The sequence below is a fragment of the Alexandromys fortis genome, unplaced genomic scaffold, assembly GCF_014885135.2.
Source record: "Alexandromys fortis isolate MF-2015 unplaced genomic scaffold, M_Fortis_MF-2015_v1.1 scaffold_73, whole genome shotgun sequence".
Taxonomy (NCBI): Eukaryota; Metazoa; Chordata; class Mammalia; order Rodentia; family Cricetidae; genus Alexandromys; species Alexandromys fortis.
This window is the reverse complement of record NW_026067959.1, coordinates 5652448-5678101: the sequence shown is the minus strand read 5'-3', so window position 1 is coordinate 5678101 and position 25654 is coordinate 5652448. Positions and strand designations below refer to the sequence as shown.

Here is a 25654-nt window from a genome sequence, read left to right as displayed (position 1 = left end):
AAGAACTGCATTGTTCATTAAGAATAGGCCCTATACCTGAAAGTTATATTGTGTTTTTATATGGAACTTATAGGTACTTAATATGTAAGTATATAAAACATTCCTTCTTATATGAAATTAATGTATTAACCAAATACTACATTTATTATTTCTCAAAACATTATTCATGTACAGGTAAGGCTTAAAAATCCTTTTACGAGTTTTGAATCAGCAAATCTTGTTGGCGTATACTAGATAAACAATATAAAAATTGTATGAAATCAATTTGAATTTTTTATAATTTATTTATTTATTTATTTATTAAAGATTTCTGTCTCTTCTCCACCGCTGCCTCCCATTTCCCTCCTCCTTCCCCAATCAAGTCCCCCTCTCTCATCAGCCCAAAGAGCAATCAGGGTTCCCTGACCTGTGGGAAGTTCATACAGTCTTAAACCATGCACCATCTTTAAGCATAAAATATAGAACTTTTAATCATATCATAATAGCTGGTTTGCAGAAAGATTTTGTACTGCATCTATCATCAGCTTAATGATTTAAAAGTATATATAATCAAAATCTCTCATCTATTCAAATGATCTTTGGCTAGAAAATTTTCCAGTGCCCTTATATTTTTAACTAAAATTGTGTTTCTATTGTCTTGGCATGAACTAAGAAATTGTCAAAAATCATCTCTTTTTACAGTACTTAGTACTAGCAAACAAAAAATTGACTTGTAGATATAAAACTCTCTACTTCAGCTACTGTGCAAGACATGTCCACCTTGTATTTGAAACTAATGAAAATGAATCCACAAAATATACAAATCAATGCCTCTAAACTCCAGGAGAGAACGCCCTACCCTGGCTGGTCTGGAATGTACAAATCATCTGTGGCTCTTAAGACGATAATTACAGAAACTCCCTGTAATCCCTTGGCTAAGTCTTAAGTATAGTGTGCTGAAGGTGGTACAGTCTGCAAGAGGCTCAAACTGCGTAATGCATGAAGCTTTAACTTTGGCGTCTGCTTGGACAATATTTTACAGAAACCACATACTAATCACCAAAACTAAAATTCATAAATATTCACTGAGTTCACAGAAATCTAAGTGATATGCTTATCACCAGGAATTAAAACACTGAAAAAAGTTATTTGTTCAAATTTTAGTTGTAATTTTTAGAATATCTCCCGACTCAGTCTGTAATGTATTTAATTTAGATTTTACAATAATCCAAATCATTGATAGGGGTTTATAAAATCTAGAACTTTGTCTCCTTCTTGAAGGTGGCTGACTAGGAAATGTTTTTTTAGGATTCTTTTTACCTATAACAGTCTTTGTAATCTTAAATGCTTTAGCTCTGAGAAAAAATACCTCAAGTAAAATCTATGATATTGTTGCAGTTATTTGACTTTGTATTTTACTATGAAAATTATTATGCTTAATTTGCATCTTTAAAGCATAAAGCTCACATATAGGCTTCATAACACGTAATATTAGAAGTTGCTTTGCATAACCTATTAACCAAAAGACTTAAGATCATGGAAAAAAGTCTTCTAATTTTATATACATTATATATATATGTATACATTTCATGATGTCTTTATTAAAGATAAAACGTAAATAGTTTAAGCAATATTTTTAATATTAGAGATGTAAGTCATTTTGCTAAAATAATATTAGAAATTATTTATTATCTATGTGTTTGATTAAACATACATAAGGAGAAGTATGCAGTATACTGAATAGTAGAAGTAGAAAGGTATAAAAACATACTTGAAAATGATAAAAGGATATTTTCTTTGGTAACAGTGGTCTTGATAGTCTTTCATCCTCAGTGTAACAGAATAATAGAAAATTGTATGACGATATTCTTATTCAGCTTTTAGCTATTGGTCCTTTGATCTCTGGAGTATGTATTAAATTTTCTAATTTAAAACATGCTAAATAATTTATAGAAAATAGCAACAGCTATACACACCAAATATTACTTCTGAAAACTGATTGTATTTCAAAAGATGCTTTTCCATTGAAAGCAAGTATGCCCACTTTAAAATATGTATTTAATTGAATTTTTAATTTAATCAACTCAAAGCTATGAATTTGGTGTTCTTGAAAGAAAGAGATTAAAGATGAATAGGGAGAGGAGGTTCCCATTCTGCCTTGCCAGTACCTTTCAGATTTCACCTGAAGGGGCCCCCCACTAGTTCTCTGAACAATGCTTTCCACATGGTTATTAAATCCCATGGGCAACAAAATAATAGGCCAGTGGATTTCACTTAGGACTTTCTTTAGGGTTTTCTTATGGAAAGTCAAACATGCTGTATTTTTCTTTCAATAGGGCAGTAGGTATATTGAATTTGATAAAAAAAAAAAAAACAGAACTACTACATGTATCAAGTTGTAATTTTGACTTTAAAATCATTTTTCATGAAGAAAAGAACCAAAAAAATTTTCTAAATGCTAGAAAATCATCATGAAAAACTTCAGGGGCAGAAATAAATAGATGCATGCACACAGAGCTAAGAATTCATAGTTAAGAAGTGTTAGCTACATAGACACAAACTATGGTTTACTGGGGGGGGAAAACGTTAATTAAGCGAAGAGTCAAAAAATTATTCATGAGTCTGTTTGAGTTGCATGATGTAATATTGTCTTCCCTTTGGAAAAGCATTGTTTAACTTCTGAAGGGAATTACATAAACTTTCGTAACTTCTTTTAATAATCAATTTTTGTAAGATAAATTTTGACAAGGAATGATGTTGGGAATTTTTTTTATATAAGGAACAAATATTTCATTGCAACTGGTTTGACCATTTCACATTGCTGTCATTTAAATACAGAATTAATTATTCTGACACCATCCAGTGAGAGAAGAAAGAAATATAAATTATGAGGCACATACTAGCTTTGAATCCTGTCGATTGCAAAATCAATGAGATTCTAATGAAACCACTCCACATCAGCCAGGTAAAAAGTCCAGCTGCCAGAGAGATAAAGTGTCAGAAACGATCAGGGAAGAACAAGCAATCAATGAAATGTTAGTGGGAAAACAAGCTTTGCTCTCTATCTTCAACTATGCAAACATCAGCAATTTCAAATCCTCCAGAAGTGCAACTCTGCTGATAATGACATAAGAACAGAGCTGATTGCTCCTCCTGCCTGTGGAGAAAGCTTCAAAGTTGGTTGATTACGGATAATCACCCCATTCATGAGGTAATGTTGACTCCTTTCTATTTGTATTTAACCTTATCTTAATAAAATGTATAATTGTCAAATAGTATAATCACACACACACACAAACTTCAAACACTCACTAAATTCTTCTGTTGCAGTTGGATGAAATGACCACACTATCAACAACTATTTCAAAGTTACCACCATGAACTTTGGCGATTGATAAAGAATAGTCATTGTAAGTATGCCGTGTGTTAAGTACCAGAGATTAAGTTTATCGGCTCAGATAGACAGTGGTCACCTACAGGTGAAAAAGGAGTCAGGAACAGGATGTGTTGGTATTTAGGATATTTAACAACTTTTTCTTATTCGAAATTCAGAGAACTCGAACAACATATCAAATTTTTAAATGTGAAAAAGGTTGAGAACTTAAAATGATTGAAGTGTGGAAATTAAAAGAAATGTACATTTGGGGTTGAGGAGCCTAATTTAGAGATGATATGACCCACACCTTAAATAATGTGCAGATTTTGCATGAGTGATACAGCCCAGGTGAGGCTCGTGGCCTCTGAGACTAGAACAGTCTGCTTTGTTTCTTTTTTGACTTTTTGGAGATTGAGTATCATCCCACCACCCACTGCAGAAGAGCAGAGAACTGTGACACAAAGCATCTCCATGCAGCTCCATCTAGTTCATTCTATATGCGTTGACCTGTCTAGAAATGCTAACTATTTGCCAAGGCTAGCAGTCTGTCCCAGCCCAGTTCTATGCTCCATTGACTATTTTTCAAAGTAGTTTATATTGATACTCTTTTGAGATATATTTTCCACATTTCCTAAAAGCAAGGAAGTAAACTAATTTAGTAAGTTCATTGCCTAACTGTTGTTTGGAGTTCAGTGTATGGGTTAAAGTTTCTCCAATATCTCTGCTACGGTGGCACTTAGGAACTAGACTTGCATATACTCACTGGGTAATTGTAGAAGGAATGGGAACTTTAATTTATGATGTAAGTAAATAGTAGACGCTGCAAAAAATAAATGCTTTTAAAAAAGGAGAGAGAATTTGACAGTATGTATTTCATAGGGAAAAGTCCAGGAGGCCTCAACTCCAACACAGAATACTACTAGCAAAAGCAGCTAAAGTTGAGAGCAAGAGAAATAGTCTTCCCCAGGGAAGAACTCACCAATTGCTTATTCAATAGCAATTGATCAGCCTGGAAAACACATTTGCTCCAGTTTTTTACAGCTTAATTTTTGAGGTCTTTGGATTGACATTTGAAGATGTAAATATTATTAGCTCCAATGTTACATGATTTAAATACCTTTATGGTGATTAAAATTTTTATTTACTGTCTAGTACAACAAGTATGCTATGGATAATGTCTTAATGAAGACAACTACACAGTTTTATCAAAGGGGATGCAGTTTCTCAGAACAATAGCTTATTCTTAAATGTGCTATGTAATAAGTTCTCTGTAGAGAGGAGAAATGACATTTAAATAATGTATCCATAAATTTCATAAAGGTAGAAATCAATCTGTCTACAAGGACAACATTGACTAATGGGAAGTTGAGAAGCATGAAAAAGAGGGTCTTCAACATACAACACATAAAAAAATAATAATTTTAATAAAATATGAAATTTAACATCTTTATTATTTAGTACATCTTAAACACTTAACAATTTATCAACCGTACTTAGTGATTTTTAATATAATTATAAAGCTCAGGGCATGAGATATGGCTCAACATTTAAGAATACATGCTACTGTCAGAAAAAGACCAGAGTTAGGTTTCCAGCACCCAACTCATCATAGCAACCTGTAACCATTGGTCCAGCTGATCCAACATCTTCTGGCCTCAGTGGATTTATAGTTCACAGAAATTTAGGTAAAATTGCCAACTAAACATGACAGAAAATGGATTACAACAGAGAGAAGCCCAGGAGGCCTCATCCCTACACAAGGAACTAGAGCCAACTAAAGCATACTGAAAGCAGGAGAAATTTTCTCCATGGAAGATCAACCGCACTAGTGGGTTGTACAACAAATGATCATCTTGGAAAACATACATGCAAATAGCATGATGCAGAAGGTTGTATTTATGTATATGGGAATATATAAAAGGCCATGAATTTGAAAGAAAGCAAGGTATGGTACATGAGAGAGTTTGGCAGGAGGAAAAAATATGTATGTGTGCATATGTATATGTAAGTATGTATATCATCATGTATTGTAATATCAAACAACTAAATAAAATATATATTTTATTTTAAAAAAAGAATGAAGAAAAAAGACAAATGCATTTGCTCAACATATCCAGTCTAGAAGAATCTGACTGTAGTGACTTCTGATGATGTCTAAAGTTGACATCATTGCACTTTTTGACAATGTCGTTTACAATAACAAAACATAAAAATTAAAACTAATGCCAAATGGCCTGTTTTAAAAACATCATTGGAACACACTTAAAGAGTATCAGTTATTTGATACAATGAAGAGTATAAATGCAGGTTATGATGTTAGTTCTAAAGGTACGATCAATGTGCTCTGATAATAAAGTATGGTTTCACTGATAAGACTAGTGATGTGTCTGTGACCAGTTTCCACTATTCAGTCACAGCAGAAAAGCATTTGTGATTCGTGAGAAAAAAATCTGGAATCGGAAGGCATTTCTAGGGTTTCCCTGCTGTGCTCGAATTGCATATGCATTTCTTTTTTGTTTTCTTTTCTTTTCTTTCCTTTTCTTTCACTCCTGCTATTAAATGTTTTCAGAAACTGCAATACTATGCACAGAGACTTAATATACAGGTTCTTCAGTCAGAATGTGATTTTTATTTGCACTACAGTTGTGAGTGATGGCTTAAGTCTACAATCCCAGCACTTGGGAGTCTAAAGAAAAACTATTATTATGGGTCTGAGTCTAATAGTGGAGTCAGTTCAAGACTCTCCCTCAAAAGCAGAACAAAAGAAAATGCATGCTTCTAACACTGGGGTCTGTCTACTTAGCTTCTTTCTGCCTTACTTTCTGTTTCAATGCCCAATCAAGACGATAATACCACTAAACTAAGGGTAGCATAAACTCTCAAGTGAATTGTACTGAATAATAAACTCAGTTTATCTTTTGAAATTTTCATACAAATATACTCTGTTGTTTGGTCATGCCTTTACTTACTTCTATGCCTCCAGTTTCCCTACCTTCCTCCTGTTTCCATCTTCAGTGCATAGCCTCTTGTTTTTAAGATTTCCACTTAGTTCATTTAGTGTGGCCCATATGTGGATGGATATAGAGTTAACTAGTGAGGTGGCCACCATCCCAAAGCAAAGTTATTTTTTCTTAGTTGGTGGCAGTCAGTTGGTAATAGTTTCTAAGCCTGGGGTAGGGCATATAATATCCCTTCCCACTCCATGTTGGAAATTTTACTGGTCCAACAGTTTTGGAATGGTAAACAAAGAATATGTGTTCATGTATAAAACAGCTATTTCAGCTACAGAGTCTAGCAGTAAAGATTTTTAAATCAATAATTTCAAGAAAATGCACAAATACCAATGTTATTTTGGAAAATTGTCAACTCTGATAAAGTCTTCTCAATATGCGTTGCCCGTTCTACATGCACAATAGATGCATGCTGACTGAACCGGGACAATAAATGGGGATGTTTCTATGTCACATACACAAACACATACATATTTCATTAAAAATGTTTTGAACTCTGTTTGACAATAATTTTACATAAAAGCATTGATTTTTTTTTCAGTAGAATGTTCTCCAAAAGTAAGAATATTTGTACTTAAATAAAAAACAGTTTACAAAACACTGTTATTGGTAATTTAGGTAAAAATAAAGCCAGAATTGAAAAAAATATTTTGTCATTACATCACTAGAAACCAAAGTTTAAAGTTCTTAATTGTCATTTAAAAGGACTGATATTTTAAACATGTAATTTTATAGCCTGAACCTAAACACATGACCCATAAGAATATTAGGAAATATTTTTGTGATACTTTTAAATTCCCTTAAAATATTATACATCTCTAATATTATCTTTTATTATTTTATGAACATTATTTTCTCATACATGTTTAATGCTGAATTTATATCGATTTATATCGTGTGAAAACAATAGTTTACAATAGACACAAAACTGTTACATATTATAGATGNTATATATGCCTGCAGGCCAGAAGAGGGCACCAGACCCCATTACAGATGGTTGTGAGCCACCATGTGGTTGCTGGGAATTGAACTCAGGACCTTTGGAAGAGCAGACAATGCTCTTAACCTCTGAGCCATCTCTCCAGTCCCTATAGATGTAGTTTTATATACAAATATAGTATGGTCTCACCATTAACTAACCAAAACAAAACCTTTTCAATATAAACCACACAACAACAACCTCAAACTTTTTTTCTAGTATTAATGCGGAGACTGAAACTTAACCTCTAATTGTCGACATTATATATAACATAATATTGGATCGTAAGGGGAAATCATATATTAAAGAATAATATTTTTGACATGTAACACCTTTTATGCCTAATTTTGTTCAATAATATTTCATTATATTTAAAAATTTTCTTTCAATATATCTTTACAATATTCACTGTCTTTCTGTTCCCAGCCCCTCCCTTATAACCCCCTCTTCTACTCACCTGTTAGATTTTCTCTTTGTTGTAGTGGCTGTTAGAAGGGACGATCTCTCAGCATCTGTCTTGGCCCACTGGCTTCTGCAATCTTGCTGCCTCCTCCTCTTCACTGTTCTCAGAGCCTAAGTTGGGAGATGTAAGTACACTGATTAGGGTGGATACCCCACAATTGGTTAACTTCTGTTGTTTGACTAGTTGCGGTTTCTGTAATGACTTCCATCCACTGCAAAAAGACACTTCCTTGATGAGAAAATGACTAAGATCAGCACCAGGGACAAATTCTTCTCAATCCATATGATTCTACTTTTTAATTACTCATAATTACAGAAAAAAGTGTTTTTATCTTAATATCATAATATTTATGAAAGAGTATCTACTATTATGTCACAACTTTAATAGATTGTGTAACTCACTGAAGGAACATTTATTTATTTTGAACATTTTGTTATGGAGATACTTACATTGCTATTTTATTACATAAGTTTAATAATTTCAACAAAAATTATTATTTGGGCATTATTTGTTAGATCCATGCTAGTAAAAAGAATACAACATGAAGCAGACAAATACATTGTTTCATGGATCCTAATTGCTGTGAAGGAATACAAAAAGTGCATAAAATAAGTATATGAAATATACAGGGTATCTTGGTATCTACAAATTATCTACAGCTCTTCATGTAAGGTTAGGGCCAGGTAAGATTTCCCTCATTCATGTGAGGATGTCAACCGGTGGTGTCATTCTGCAGGTCTTGTTTAGGCTACTCCATTGTTAAAATGACTTAGGTGTAGCGTCCTTGTCAAATCTAGAAGACGCTATCTAGCAGACAATGTCCTAGTCCCCTGGTCCTTAACATCTTTCCACCCCCTCTTCTATGATGCTCTCTAAACCTTAGGTATTGGAGCTTTTTTTTTTGTATTTTATTCATTTTACTTACCAGCTACAGTTTCCCCTTTTTTCCCTCCTCTCCCCTTTCCTCACCTCACCTCATTCCACTCCCATCCACTCCTCAGAAGGCTAAGGCCTCCCATAGGGAGTCAACAAAGCCTGGCACATTCAGCTGAGGCAGAACCAAGCCCCTCCCCATCCCATCAAAGGCTAAGTAAGATATCACACCTTATGGAAAGGGCTTCAGAAAGCCAGCTCAAACACTAGGGATAGATCCTGGTCCAACTGCCAGAAGTCCCGCAAACAGACCAGACTACAAAACTATCACCCACATGTAGAAGGCCTGGTTTGGTCCCATTCAGGATCAGCAGCTGTTGATCTGGAGTCCGTGATATCCAGCAAGTTCGATTCAGCTGTCTCCATGGGTTTCCTGATCATGATCTTGATACCCTTTGCTCTCGGATAATCTCTCCTCCCTCTCTTCAACTGGACTCTCATAGCTCAACCTGGTGGTTGGATCTCTGCATATGCCTCCATCAGTTACTGGATGAAGGTTCTATGATTAAAATTAGAGTAGGGGATGGCCATTTCAGATACCCCCTTCACTTTTACTAGGGGAGTTAGGTGCCCTCATCCTTATGGATTCCTGGGAATTTCCCTAGCACCAGTTTTCTCCCTAACTCCATATGGCCCCCTCTCTGGAGATAACTCTTTTCTTGTTCTCTCATCCAATCCCTCCTTAAACTCAACCATCCCTCCACTTTATAGCATCCTGCCTCCAGTTTACCATAGAGATCTTATGTTATTTTCCCTTCCCAGAGAGATCCATCTGTACCTCTTTAGGGTCCTCCTTGTTACCTAACTTCTCTGAAGCTGTGGATTGTGGTCTGGATATCCTTTGCTTTACATCTAGTATCCACTTATGAGTGAGTACCTAACATGTTTGCCTTTCTGGGTCTGGGTTACCTCACTCAGAATGATTTTCCCAGGTTTTTTTATAGATGTGTCAGCTGAGGTTAGGCAGCCCACCATCTGTTGTTTTCTGCACTTTGAACAGTTGTGAATTCCTCTAGTAGACTGTCTGCTGAAAAAAGGAATCTGTAGGTATGAATATGATGTATTTGCAGAACGTTAAACTTCCCATTCAGATTGAATTTTTCCTATAAATTGTAATGCAACTTGAAAATAAATTCTTCCCTATTTTTTATTATTTAAGAAAGGTAAAATAAACTTTATTCAATTTTAGTTTGAAAATTTTCACTTAAAATGCATTCAAATTTAAATTTTTAGCTATCAGATATTATTTATTTAATTTCAGTTCTGAAGTTAGGAGTCATGAATTTGTACATTGTAGAAAAGCATTTTTTCTACTAAGCTATGCACAACCTTCTTAATCTATTTTCTAATATTTAAGGAGAAATGAACATTACAGTTAGGTAGATATAAATAAACATAAAATAAAATTAATTAAATATAAGTACTAAACTTGGTTCAGAAGAAAATAGATTTCATAGGAAAAGTATAGTCAGAATTTAAAAACCGAGAAATGTGAAAGCAAACATCTCCAGAAAAATAGTACAGAAAAGGAGAAATGACAATATATTCAGAATATAGAACCATGCATATGTACAAGTAATTCTCAAATTATAACTACATGATACATTTAAAACAGCACAAGTGTATTCTGCTGCCGTGTCTTCAAGAATAACTAATATTTCACCTTAGAATCCCAAATAAATGTGCACCTGAGTTCCCTGGTTCCCTGAAAACCTCTGACATCAAGGATGCCAAGCATGTGAGGAACTAAGGGTCTTGCACATGGTGATAACAGAAGCATCCATTTAGTAATTTAGTTCTGAAGCCACTCAACAAACATCGATGAACTAATAAATATTAATCACTTTAAAATTTTTTCTACCCTATCCCTCACATTCAAGTATTCATATTATAAATTGTTGATTGATGTTTTATGGATGATGAAGCTAAAATTGTATGCCAACAAAGTTGAGATGATTGAGTTAAAAATTCGGTACCCTTACTAAAATTATCAAGCTTAACATTATCTTAGCATAGAAATAAAAAAGTAATAGCACATACTAGTCTTTGTCATTTTGCTCTTAATTTCAAAGTATGTTTTAAATTAGTGATTATTTTCTTCCTTGGGCAGCATCAATACTTCTTGTCAGTAAATCAAACTATAACACATGAAAGGTTTAACATGTGTTTTATGTGAGTCTTTGTGTATTTATTCCTTGCTTTCTTCAGTGAGCTGTATTGCCAAGATTCTGCCGTGATGATGGATAATCCATATAATGCATTTCATTCATATTTCATTTATATTGAAAAATCTTGGGTGAGGAAAAGAGACTATTTTAGTGGAAAAATAAGGTACAAATGTGCTGATTCTGCCCCCAGAGTGCCTGCAAGCGACATAAGTTCATATTGCTTCGGTGTTAGCTTGTCTGGTAGATAGAAGTACTTTCTGACACATGAAAAATTTATCTCTAATGCAAGAAAGTGTCTTCCGACAAACAACAGAGTGCTTTCAAATACTATGGCACCAGTTTGGAAGTTTGCATTTTAATCCCATTTACAGATTCATTCTTATAATTGACTAAAAGTTTCAAAAAGACTATTTGTTTAGAAATAATTTTACAAATACGTAGTAGAAGCCCGTAAGTCATTTGGACAGACATTTTAAAAGTAAATTGGTAGAATTGAAAATATCTTTAAAGAATATGATTGACAAAAAGTCAAATTTTATGCTTTTAATTAAAACAAATATAATGTCCTTAGTTTAAATAAAAATTACCTTCCATCTGAGTCTCATTGACATTAATAGTGCAAATTTTTAATCAAAGCAGTAACACAATATAAAATAATATTGTCCTTATGGTAACCTAAATTATATCTAACAAAAATTTACTATCCATCCCTAAACTATACATAAATTTACTATTGGAAAATAATATAAGGTAGAAGTACGTAATGATGCATATTTTATTTTATTGCATTATTAGCTGCATATTCACAAGAAAATACTTTTTAAATATTAAGATATAAATGATATAAAAGATTGAATAATTTTAAATAACCTTAAGTTATAAAAAATAAAGTATTCAAAACTGAGACTTTTTAAAATGTCTATGTAATTAATCCTACATTTTTTCATAAGTGATCAGGTGTAATAACTGAGTCTCCCTTTCAAAGATCTTCTTAGTTTTATAATTAATGCACAGATTTTCTGTGTTCCAATAATTTATTAGGCATAATATTTATATTTAAGAGCTTTCTTAACATATGTGTTTCATTTAAAAAAGTTCGATTGAAGTCATATAAATCTACACCATTTTAAAATGATACAATATATCCTTTAAAATAAATGTTTCAATATTTATGTTTTTCCATTTGATGGATTATGAATAGAGTTTTACCTTTATTTTTCACTTTAAGATATATTTAATTAAATTTTATAATGTATTATGCTAATTTGGAAATAAATTATTTACTTTATAAGATAAAACTTGGCAGAGAAGTTATGTTAGTAGCATTAGATCTGCATACTTAGTCTTGTGTGATAATGTTAAATTCATCAATAAACTTGATGATATACTAATGATAGCATTTCCATTAATAAATATATGTTTTTAAAATATATACATAGAAGAAAATTCATAACAAAATGATTGATGTCAAAGATTTTTTTCTTGTTGCAGTTAAAGGCAAATCCAGTTTAAACTAGTAAAGTAGGCAGAGAAAAATAATGTAGAATAAAACTATCAGCTACAGTATATATAATAAAGTATGTCTTTCGCCTAAACAATATAGTGAACTCACCACTAGTGAGTTTGCATGAAAAAGTGTATGTGTATTTTCTGCAAATATAAAAAAATACAATTTTTCCTAATATATTCACAACATTTTGCAAAACTGCCAACATATTTTACAAGGTTCTTTTTATCCTGTATCTTTTAAAAACTCATCAACATAATGATTATACATGCAAGTCAACTAGCTTTCTTAGATGATTTTTATCCTGACTTTAGATCTGGATTCACACTCTTCTGTTCTTTAGTACCAGAAACTTCTAAAGTGCCTTGATGCAAATGTGCTAGATGAGTATATTTGCAAGACTGATGTCCTGAGCTCCTCATTGTAAAAATTCCCTATTTGGGTCTGCATAAATTACAACTTTATAGTAAATATAAGTAGGTATATAAATAAAATGCATACTATATGGGTGCAATACTTTCTTAAGTCTGATTATGTAATTTGTCTCTGTGTTGTCTAGTTTTTTTCTTTTCTTTTATGAATTTGATACAAGGCAGAATCTTTTAATTACTGGGAATATAAACTGAAGAATTGCTTTCATCAGAATGGCCTGTAGGCAAGTTTTTGGGACATTCTTTTGACCAATGATTGTTGGGGGAGGGCTCAGATCACTTTGGGCAGCTCCACCCAAAGCAGGTGGTCATGGATTGTATAAGAAAGCAGGTTGAGCAACACAGTTGACCTCTGTTTCAGTTGTTGCCACCAGATTCCTAATCTGAAGGACTGTAAGGTGAAATAACCATCTCCTCCCAAGGTTTATCATTTAATATAAAACTATATGACACAATGTTATATATAACAGTCAGGTTACTCTTTTCTTACTTCTTGTTTTGTTTTATAAGTGCAAAACGTTTTCAAAATCATATTTATGTTTGACTTTATAGATGTGGAAAAATCATTGTAATATACATATAGATCATTATTTTATTTTTGAGTGTATATATAGACAGAGTTGAATACTTCCATTCAAATTTTTCATATTATTTTTGATGTCTCTTTTCATTCTAAAGAACATTCAGTAAATGTACCATCATTTTACTTAGCAGATGGATGTGTATTTTGCTATGTTTTAAAAAAAGTTATCTGGAAAAATAATATATTAAGCTATATTATGAGTAACAAAATTTTATATTCTTTAATTTAGCTTTCCCATTTTCACTGGAAGCTTTTGAATATTCTGAAGAGGCTGATATGAAAGAAGTCAGTCACTTCTGCAATGCTTCTCCTCTGTAGTTACTTGTAATCCATTATGTCCAGAAGTCTCACACAAGGCCCATTTCATTTATTAACACAAATTATGTACAATAAGTCATGAATTAATCATAATTGATGTGGGAGTGTCATTTCTAGAGCTTTGGATTTCTGGTTTGCTTAGGTAATATTGTATCTTTCTGGACTCTTTGATGGAGTTAAGAATAGTTAGCTATAGTTATAGTTTTCCTTAGTTATGATATAGATTATTGTAATTTTTACTTGATAACTGTTTTGTTATATGTAATTTTGCTATGTTAAGTTAAAGCATTCTTTCTTTGTTTAAACAGAAAAAGGGGAAGTGATGTGGGAGTGTCATATATCAATCTGTTGATTTCATTGGTTAAGCAATAAAGGAACTCCTTGGCCCTGATAGGTTAAAAGATAGGTGGGAGGAGAAAACAGGAGGAAGAGGAAGTGAGGTCAGACACTGCTCTGCTCCTGGAGAGAGCCGACAGCTCTGGAGCAGAGACACCATGATGGACGGAGGCTAGAATCTTCCCGGTAAGCGCACCTTGGGGTGCTTACACAGATGATTAGAAATGGGCTAAATTAATATGTGAGAATTAGCCTAGAAGAGGCTAGATAGAAATGGGTCAAGCAGTTAAATGAATACAGGTTGTGTGTTGTTATTTCGGGCATAAGCTTGCCAAGCGGCCGGGGTGTTGGGGACGCAGCCCCCACTGCTTCCTATTACAACAGATAATAATGTATTTATGCCAATCATTAAAAGCCATAAGCCTATACAGTCAGCAATTGATAAATGTCCTTATATAATAGCAACAAAAAATCGCATTTGTAATATGAAAACAGCTTGCAGATAGTTTTTGAAAGTGTCTTTATAGTATCTGTCAATTTATAGTATTTACTTTATTTTATACTCTGTCACTTTTTATAAGGCCAGATATTGTTCTGAAAAGAAATTAGACTATTAGAAGCACATCCTCAACTATCAATGATCTACTAACATTTCTTAAATCTTAAATCTATATTAAAGTTATATGAAATCATTTTGCTATAAATTCTGTGGTAAATTCTTATCCCCACTAAGTTTAAGCCCATTACTTTTCTTTTTTTTTGGGGGGGGGGACATAATTCAAGTAGTTGTGTCTAAAGGTAACATGTCTTTCCATATCAATCTGAAATTGAGCCATTCTATATTACAGTTTCTGATAAATATTTTCTTTAATCCATAATGTAAAAAAATCTGTAATAATCATTATGATGTATAAAATCAGTTTAGCATCTCCCAGTCAATGCCCTAGACATTTTGCACGCTTGGTAATAGTAATGCAAGAAGGTAACCTGTTGATTTTTTAGACTCTTGGGGAAGGGCTTTTTATTGAAACTTAAGGGACACTGGCAAAAAGCTAAACCAAGTAAAGTGGGTGATGAGGAGTCCCATTTGCCATAAAATTAAGGCAGATTTTAATGTAGAGTCTGATTCTACATCCTGTATTCTATAGGAAAAGACAAACATAATCATTAATTTCTGGTTGTTTTATGAATTATGGTACGGAATGAACAGTACACGCGTTTGTGGCGCGTTTGAGTGGTAGGTTAACACTTCAGGCATACACAGAGCATGAAGCTGGAATAGATAATTCTCAATGCAGACACTTTCATAAGTCTCCACAGTAGGTTAATTCTAAGTGGTGGAACAAGGAACAATGGTCCTGGGAACAAATACAAATGCTGCAAACAAGAAATCTTAATGGAAGATACGTTCCCAGTAACCCTGACTCAGTGACCCCCCCACCCAAAAATGTACAGCCATAAGTATCCAGTTGTTATGATATAACTAACCATTTTTTCTTCTGTGATTTGATTACTCAGATATCCAAAAAACATTTTGAGTTGCATTAACCACCTAACTTGGCAGAACAAAATAGGTTTTACTTGCTTGCATGGATATGGAAGGTCTTCATGGGGTTTTCCCCCCTTAAAAGTCCTTCTCCCATCCCTCCTTCAAGTCAATGTCAACTTTGGCTCAGAGATTGTTCATCCTGCTAGTAACTAATCAAGAAATCTTTTCATTATAATAGAAAGAACACAAAAAACAAACGAACAAAAAAGAAATCTTAATGACGCCTAACTATAGAAGTAGGAGGGTCTGCTACAGTCTTCTCTGGAGTTTTCTCTGCTCTGCCAGTTAGCTTCTAGTCAGAATAGTATTTTGGAAAGTCCTTGAGCTAAAGTCATTTCTGACAAATATAAAGTTAAATTATATTAAGGGAAATTCAGGGCTGACAAAACTCTCTACTCTCATTTACTTCTGTTGTGGTGTGGCCTTTCTTTTTTCCTATTTTTTATTAAAATAATTTACTTTCAATTTTACATACTAACCCTAGTTTCCCCTCTCTCACTTTTTCCTGCCTTTCTCCCACTTTTCATCCCCCATCCACTCCTCAGAGGGGGCAAGGGCTTCTTGGGGAGTCCACAAAGTCTGGGATACCAACTGGAGGCAGTACCAATGTTCCCTTCCCCTCCCTGTATCAAGTCTGAGCAAGGTATCCCACCGTAGTTAATGGGCTCCAGAAAGTCAGTTCATGCATCTGTGATGTGTCTGGTGCCACTTCAAGGCACCCCGACAGATCCAGCCACATAACTGTCACCCGTATTCAGAGGGTCTATGTGGCCTTTCAATGTTGTAGTGATAGTCACGTCTTTGGAGGGCAGACATAAATAATTTCTGATATCAAAACACCCTTAAAATGTACCACATAAAGAAAATTTTCTGTTTTGATGCTATCTTCATTTGCTGAAATTATAAACACTAATTGGCACGCTGCTGTGGATGAGGAAATTCTCACAGGACTTTTATACCCCTAGAAGAACTACAGAAAATGGTTATTTCTGAGAGAGGGAGAAACTGGTCTCCAGAGAATTTCCCCTTGGTGGTAGGTAAGCAAACCTCAGGAGGTCAGTCTTATATATGTGTGTGTGTGTGTGTGTGTGTGTATACATATATATTTATCACTAAATTAGCTCAGCAATTTTTATTTATAAACTTATATACATAAACACATGTACATAACTTTTGTAATTAAAAAATAAGAAGCCACATATTTGAGAAGGAATGGGAGGAACACAGGAGAATTTGGAGGGTGAAGAGGGTGTAGGATAATGATATAAATAACAGAACACATATATAAAATTATCAAAATATTTTTTATTCTTTCCCCTTTTTTCTCTCCTCTGCTCTTGCAACCTCACTCCCTTCTCCCTCCCCTTCTCTCTCTCTCTCTCTCTCTCTCTCTCTCTCTCTCTCTCTCTCTCTCTCTCTCTGTATGTGTCAGCGCTATGGTGTTTCAGTGGAGGTCAAAGTACAGCTTACTGGATTCAGGTCTCTCTCCACCATTTGGAATCTAGAGATGGCTCAGTTCATTGACCTTAGGGTCAATCATCTTTACCAGCCTAATTATTTTCTTTAATCAATACCTTAAATTCAAATCTTATGCAGAAAACAGGACATAAGTATTAATCTAAATACCCATGTAATTTATGCATATAACAGGATTTTCAGCAATAAATAGAAGAAATTGAAGTAAATGTGTAGCAAGAGAGTACTTCACAAATATATTGAAGAAAATATAATTAAATCACAACATACTGCAAAACTTTATTTAAGTGGAGTTAAAAATGTACTTAAAAATAGAACATAGACTAGGTGTATTCGGGGTCTGAATGCAGGGCCATGAGCTAATTAGCGAATTAGCATAAAGAAATTATTAGAATATGATTATGTGCTGTTGCAAGAATTTATTCAACTCTAAACTAATTAGACAAGATCTTAGAATTTTTAGAAAGCTTGATAAGATCTGGTGTTTTTGAAATACATAATGTGAAAATCATAAAAAATGAAAATATTCAAATACAGTATTATAGAAATCCTGTTTTAAAATGTGATTAATATTTCATACATAAATATATACTTTACTAACCAAAAAACATGAGAGTCTAGAAAACAGACTCTCCAAATTTTCATGAATTTTCAGTTTGTGAATATTTTATCTCTTCATTCTTTTATCGAAAAACACCCAAAAGTACATGATTTATAATATCATGCTTATTCATCACATTTATAAAGATGGGATTTTTAAAATCTAGTTGATTTTCTAGTGTCTTCTGAGGGACACTCTCTGCTTCAGAATAGTGCCCTGTTGTTGTGTCTTCAAGGGGCAGAGGAACAGGAACAGGCTGCCTCAACTGTCCTGTGAGGGTTCTAATCCTGCCCTCCTGAAAAGAACCTCATGCTTCAATACCTGCCTAAAGGCCTTATCTATTAATGCAGTCACATCTGTGATTTGATTTCAACCCTACGAAAGTTTTGTGAAACATCTGGACCATATCATTGCACTTGTTTTTATTTGCTACAAAATGTTCCCTTAGCATTGAAAAAAAAAAATTACCCTAGAACCACCACAGATCCTCCTGTTAGGTCGAATCAATATCTGAATGATGTAATAGCAACCATGCCTCATAGATTTATTGATTATACAAAAAGCAAGAGGGAATCATGGATATCAGCTTATTATCTAGTTGCTATTTTAAATTACATTAAAATATACACTATATATATATAAACTTAATATTTTTCTAAAATTTATGTTTATTTTCATGCCACTAAAAGTGAACCTTCAATATAAATTGATCATTTATTTATAAACTCTAACCATGAGAATAAAGTTGATTTGTTTTAAATTTAGATGCAAAGTTAGGTATTGAGTTAACCATCTTTAAAGACAATTGAACTTGAAATTTTATCTAATATATTAAATCAATTGAAAAAATAAATAGTTAAATTGATTAATATGATTCAATTTCTACTTTTTAAAGATATTTTGTATAGTTAATAAGATATATCAGTGCTTAAGAAGAGTGCTTCACTCTACAAAGAAGAGTATTTCTGCCACATGAATGAAATTGGAAGTCATTATTTTAATTGTAACAAGCCACAAACAGGGACAACACTACTGCTTCTGTGACCTCATTTACATGTGATACCTAAACTCATCAAACTCAATAGAGAGAAAGAGAGAGAGAGAGAGAGAGAGAGAGAGAGAGAGAGAGAGAGAGAGAGAGAGAAAATGTCTGCTATGATTTTTTAAGGGTTCTGGAGGGAAAGTAGAAGTGTTCAGAGGATTGTCAACAATATTGACAAATTTTAAATTTTAATATGAATAAGTCGAGTACCCTTCAGCAGAGCATAAGTTTTACACAGTTATTTGGGAAAGGATGCACATTAAATTAATTTGGGAGGGATTTTTGCGGGTTATTTTTGCAGGGAGGGGTTTATAGCCAGGTTTTCTCTGTGTAGCATTGGTCATCCTGAAACTCTCTTTATAGACCAGGCTAACCTTGAATTCACTAAGATCCACCTGACTCTGCCTCTCAAGTGCTGGGCAAAGCGTGTGCCACCACGGTGGATTTAAATTAATTCCTAAATGGAACGATATAACTTGTAAATTTTCCATTCTTCAAGATTATTTTAAAAGGGTTGAGGATTAGGGTTTGGGTTAGGGTTAGGGTTACAATTAGGTCATACTTAACTTACTGGGGACGCCTTACAGTGGGAATACAGGTTGTCTCAGACTATTTTACTGGCTTTTTGGACTCTACTCCTCATTCCTGGGTTGGCTGGTCCAGCCTCAATACATGGGGAGGCGCTTTGTCTTTCTGCAAGTTGACATGTAATGTTTTTAGATACTCATGGGAACAGAGGGAGGTTGTGAGAGAGGGAAGCACTTGGAGGAGAGATGAAAGGGGAAACTGTGGCCAGGATATAAAATAAATAAATAATTTTACTTATTTTTAAAAATTGGTTAAAAGAAAAGCCATATACACTAATAAATTACATTTGCTGACCAAAGAAAAATAAAGGATATACAACATGAAAACTTAATTTGATATAAATGCAAATTTCTTATGAAAAACATCACACTGTACCGTTGAATAACAGTAACATGAAGTCAGTCCCAACAGTACGACGTAAACTATGGTTGGATGTAAAGTTTATGCTAGGTGTAATAAGAGACACCTTTTCAACATAAATAAAGAAAAACTCCTAATATACTTCATCAGCAATGGGTTCCAGCTCAGGAGAAAGGAGAGCAGTGGCTCGTCTCACACGCTGCTCTCGTTTCTAGTTTCCTCATCTCCTTGTACCTTGATCGCCCTTAAAGGAAATGGTTGCATTGTCTGGAAGTAAACCTCGCCATGCAAATGCTGGTAAAGGGAGAGCAAGAAACCTTAGTTTGTAGAAGATGATGGAAAATTACATTTCTCACCAAGAATGGGCTAATGCAGCCTCAACAATCATGTTCTAGTCGCTGCAAATATGACTCTAGAAGCCAAATGCCAACTGAGTTAAATATGTTAGAAAATAAGAAAAGAAACATACACTGCCTCTGGGGCCATTTGTAAACACTGTGGAAAAAAATCTTACTGTTCATAGAATCGTAACATTAAGTTAAAGTAAATATAAGCGTGGGTGGAAAGACAGTCTGTTTTAAATGCTAGCAGAGTCAATTCCATTTCCGCACATCTTTACGACAAAGAAGCACACCTTGCATTGTGTGCCTGGCCAAAGCTGTCAGTGCATTTCCTTTCTCCGCATCAATGTACTAGGCGACATCAAAGGGCCATACAAGTTGAGAATCAATATCTTAATGCCAGCAGCAGCTGCGGAACTGTGACCTAGATTGCGACTTCTGATGATCAGGTTACAGCGTCTCCATGCAACCCCTCTAAGAGCAGCAGCAACCAAACCCACGAGCCACTTGGCAAAGCGTCTCTTTTAGTTCTTGCTATTGGGTGTTTTTGCCTTTTATCTCACAATGAGAGTGTGATAGTTAAAGAAACAGAGATTTTTTTAAAAAAAAATGAAGCAATAGGAAAGGTTTTCAGAGAAGTTCGTTAAATGTCAGTTTCAAAACAACATAGATTACTCAATTGTACCACCAAAGGGCTGCAGCTATGTAAAACAAGGGAGGCAGAGAAGTGCCATAGGGCAGTGTTGGGCTTGCTGAGGCTGTGTGGTTGGGCTCTGCCAGCTCACCAGACACACAGAATATCAAAATGATAGCTGGAAAGAATATTATTAGAATATTATATTATTAGAGCTATTGTCACAAATTCAACTTACCTGATTCTGCTCCATCCTGTAAGGAGTGGAATTTCACTGTTTAAAGTGGTGAATTCCATACACAAAAGGCATTTTCATTTTTTACAATAAAGCTAAGTTGATTTTAATAGTGAGATTAGAATTGGCTATTCCAAGGTACTGTGTTGCTTTGGAATAATAGCAATTATTAGAAATTCAGTGCTAGTGGGTTTGAATACTTCATTCGTTGTCATAATGCAAGTGAAAGAGTTTGAATAACAGCTTGCTAGTGAACCATATGTCATACAAAACAAATGCAAGCATTCCCTGAGTAATGAAAATATATGAATTCAATAACTGAGATTGAATATTCAGAAAAGCTCATTGGGCATATAATTTAAGACATAACATTCTGGGAATCTTTAAAGGGGAATTTAATTTTTAAGTACTATCATGAAAATGAGATATTGTAACCCAGGAATAGATGTACATGATATCAGCATCAATAGCATAATTATGTGCATATAAAATGATATAAACAGTTTCAATAAGGTACAAATTTTAAACCACACCGCAATATATCATGAAGCTCACACAGGGTCTTCAACCATCCTTTACCATCCGGCTATGGATTCATTGTCATGTGTTTGTCTTGGATCTTACCCCATGCCAATTATAATGTACTTTTAAATTCTTAATTATTTTTAAAATTTACATTTTAAATAGTATATGTAGAATTCTAACCATTACCACAGAAGTCACTTCTATATTTGCTGGTCAGTAAGCAAAAGCATATGCCCTGAATAGAAAAAGGGACATGAGACTCAGTTACTGAGTTCAATTTTAACTCTCAGAATTATGAATCTTCTTCTATATCCCTGCCAACACGCTAATGCATGAGTTAATTTTTCATTAATAAAATAAGGGGAAAACTGATATTTGTTATCACACAGTTTTCTCTGGTTGTTTCTTTTCAAAAGATAATAGTAAGCAAACATACAAAACCCCTTTGCTTTACACATGTATATGTCACCATGAATAGCTGAGATAGAAACACCCAATTCATTCAAAGAAAAAAACACTTTTAAATCCAAATTTTCTCTCATTACACTTGAAATAACAGTTAAATATTTATTGGCAAACAGATGATGAATATGAGGCAATCATCATTTGTGGGAAAAGACAAGATCCTGACAAACAAGACTAGATGATCCTAACTCACATGGTATAGGAATGGATCCTGGTTATTGTTTTATTTTCATCTTAAAATATTGAATTTTAACTGTGTACCTTGGAAAATGACTATAGTCTTCGAAAAGTGAAGTGAAACATAATTAGTGTAGCTGAGTTACTAATGTGCTGGTGTGTGCATGCATAGGTGTTTTATTATTTTCCTTAATATTTTGGGCATGTAACCCATAAAACTCTTCTTTCAATTGCTTCATTATGCATTTTTTCAAAGCTGTAGGAAGAGTAACTAAAATTCAGTTATTTCTAGATGATAGATTTAATGAGAAAAATATTGTGAATATCGAAGCAGTAGCAGCGTGAAAGAGCTGGCCACACAACAGCTGCAGTCAGGAATCACAAAGGGATAGATGTTGCTACTCAATACATTATTTCCCTTTTATTTATCCACTATCAAATCCATGAAGTATCGAGGCCCACATTTAGTGTGCTTCTCCCACCTCAATTGATCTCAACAAGAAAATCCCTCATAAGCATACCCAAAAGCCAGCCAAATCTAGATGATCCCTCACAGGCATGATCAGTGGCCCTTCTCTAAGTGACTCTAGGTTCTGTGAAGTTGATATTATATACCAACATAGGCTGACACTGTATTTTTGATACTTATTTTATATTTGGGCAGTTTCAGATTGCTATGGATATTTTCTTTATAAACCTGTGAGTTATCACTAAGTGCTCCAACTATGAATCCTTATTCTCTCTTCTACTAAAATTTTAAACCATTTCATATCCTTTGAAGTACGTGTTTTCTTCTTCAGCATCAATGTCTACACATCCTCGAACTTGTTTCTAGCCATGTATCTTCTGTTCAGCCCTAGACATTCATAGTTTCTTCTTCTCTTCTGATGGCTTCTTCAGAATGTTTACATGTCATATAAAAGTGATTTTGTATGCAGTGCTTAGATCTCTCTTATTCTCTATGGACCTCTTACTTTAGGTAGTCTTTTGAGTGTATGATCTCCTACACAATGTATAAGCTGACTTACCCTTCAAATTTGAATGTATGATCTAGCCCCGTCCCGTGAATACCAAATATGCTATGACTGACTGACTCCAAAAAGCACATGGGTGTTTTAATATGAAGAATTATTATACCAACAATGTCCACTCCTTTGTATTCCATATATGTGAACGAGTATACCACATCACATGACAAAAAAGGACTCCCAAGACACCTGTTACATTATAGATCTTAATGCTGGATAATGGATGATCCAAATGAGCATACTTTAATGACCCAAGATAAAAGATCAAGAAGATATCAACCCAGAGATGCAAGGAGGTTCAACATACATAATTCAATAAATGTAACACAACACATATAGGACACAATGACATAAAGCATATGGTCATCTCATTGGATATAGAAATTCCCTTTGAAAAAATCCAAAATCACTTCCCAATAAAAGTCCTAGAGTACCTAGGACTACAAATATATATCCTAGAAAAATTCTGACAACATGCAGCAAGTCCAAAGACAACACCAAAACAGATATGCCCCTTCAATTATACAGAAATATATTGTAAAAAGAGTTTGCTGACTTTTATGTTTTTTTTTTCCAGTTTTACTTTTTTTATTGGTTCTTTGTGGATTTCACATCTCTATCCCACTCTATCCAGTCCCTTCCCACCTCCCCTCTATCCTTGCAGCCTCCTATTTGGGATAAAACAAAACAAAATTTAAAAGAAAATAATAATAAAAAAAATCTCCTCCTCGAAGCTGTAGTGTGACACAAGGAGTCACTGGTATGCCCTTTTGCTATGGGATAATGCTCTTGTACCCTGTAAAAATTTGTCACTCAGTTTGGTTTAATAAAATGTTGTTTGGCCCGTAGGCAGGCAAAAAATACAGGCAAGGCGACCTGACTAGAAGACTTCTAGGAAGAGGAAAGGCTCAGTCTGCAGCTGCCACCCAGACACAGAGAAAGCAAGATAAAAATTCTGCACTGACAAAAGGTACCAAGTCACATGGCTAAACAAACACAAGAATTATGGATTAACTTAAGTTGTAAGAGATAGTTAATAATAATTCTGGGCTAATAGATCAAACAGTTTATAATTAATATAAACACCTGCGTGTTTCTTTGGAACTGAACGTTTGTGGAACTAGGCAGAACAGAAACTTCTGTCTACATCATTTAGTCCATATATCATTACTTGCAAGTGTTCATTGCAAAGAGTCATTGTTTTTGTTCAAAGCCTCTGGTTTGCTAAACCATCACTACTGGTTTTGCTAGGATTCTTATTGGTTATCTTGTTGTTGCCCTATGTCATGGAGATCCTCCAACTTCTGGTCTGCAGGACCAACCCCTTCACATTCTCTAGCAGATCATAGATGGGGTGGGTACTGGGTTGGGCCAACTCTTAGCCCTGGTTCTGGGTCTGGGTCGTTGCTGAGTTGGTTAGCCTGCCAGTTCTTCCCACAGGATATGAATCATTATGTCTCTCTTTTCAGACCCCATCTGCCATAAATTTGCTCAGCATCATAGAGCCCATCTGCCCAGTGCCTTGTGGATTTTTGTCTTGCTCAATATTACAGGGACTAGGTAGGCTCCCCTCCACTACTGCAGGCCAAGACTTGTTGGGCGTGGTCGACCTGTAGTTAGAATTAACCAGACCAGCTCAAAAACAAGGAATATAATTTTAATGATTGAACTAAAGAGAGGCTCACAAGACCGGGATCCAGCGAGAATCACTCACAGCAGAGAAAGAGACAAAACAAGGGGCGTGCACCTGGATCCCCAGGTGCTTCTTCCTTCGCCCCAGGCAGCCACAACCTAGCCTAATGTGATTGGCTGAGCTTCCCCATCACAGACTAGGATGTGTGTCTCTCATATTTGAACATTTAATAACAATTAAAAAGATTTCAAAACCATCAAGCTGGCTTTCTATTACTTAGGATTTACTTTAGCCTCATCATGTATCATTGAAACCATAGGTGGCTAAGTTCAGCTATTAATACCAAAAGACTCACCTTACCTGCTTTCTCAGGGGCCCAGTGAGTACAGTATCAATGATGACTAGTAAATAGTGCATAATTTCTCTTTTCATTTCTTCAGCTAATGGAAGATTTATTGCACTTTGATGATCATATCCAACCTTCCAAGGAGACAAAGTGAACAATCGCTTTACTTTTGAGCAACCTGTTTTACTCAAGCACCCTCATTTTGGACTAACCTAAACAATGTTATTTCTTTTTGTTTTTGCTATTTGCATTAAGTGATATATATATACATACATATACATATATAGTGTGTATGTTTGTGTATGTATATGTGTATGCATGTATGTGTATGTATTTCATTTAATTTTTCTGGATTGATATTTTATTAGAGATAAATATAAATTAGAGTTTATATTTTTGTCTATTTTTACTAAGGGAGAAGTGAGATATTGAATTTTTTCTCTATGTATTATTGAATGTTCATCAGTATGTTTTGTCTAATAATAAGGATTATGACAGGAAATACAAGGTGACAAATGTGATTTGCGATGCTTATATAATGAATGGTTTTGATTTTTTGTTGTTTTATAA

General features: G+C 34.2%; 1 long non-coding RNA gene across 1 annotated transcript; it reads left to right on the top strand.

Moving 5' to 3' along the window:
* The first annotated feature begins 3096 nt into the window (after positions 1-3096).
* Positions 3097-25302, top strand: LOC126507941 (uncharacterized). Its single transcript, XR_007593668.1, has 4 exons — positions 3097-3190; positions 3310-3389; positions 23955-24075; positions 25179-25302. It is a non-coding gene; the product is annotated as an uncharacterized lncRNA (long non-coding RNA).
* The last annotated feature ends 352 nt before the right edge of the window (positions 25303-25654 follow it).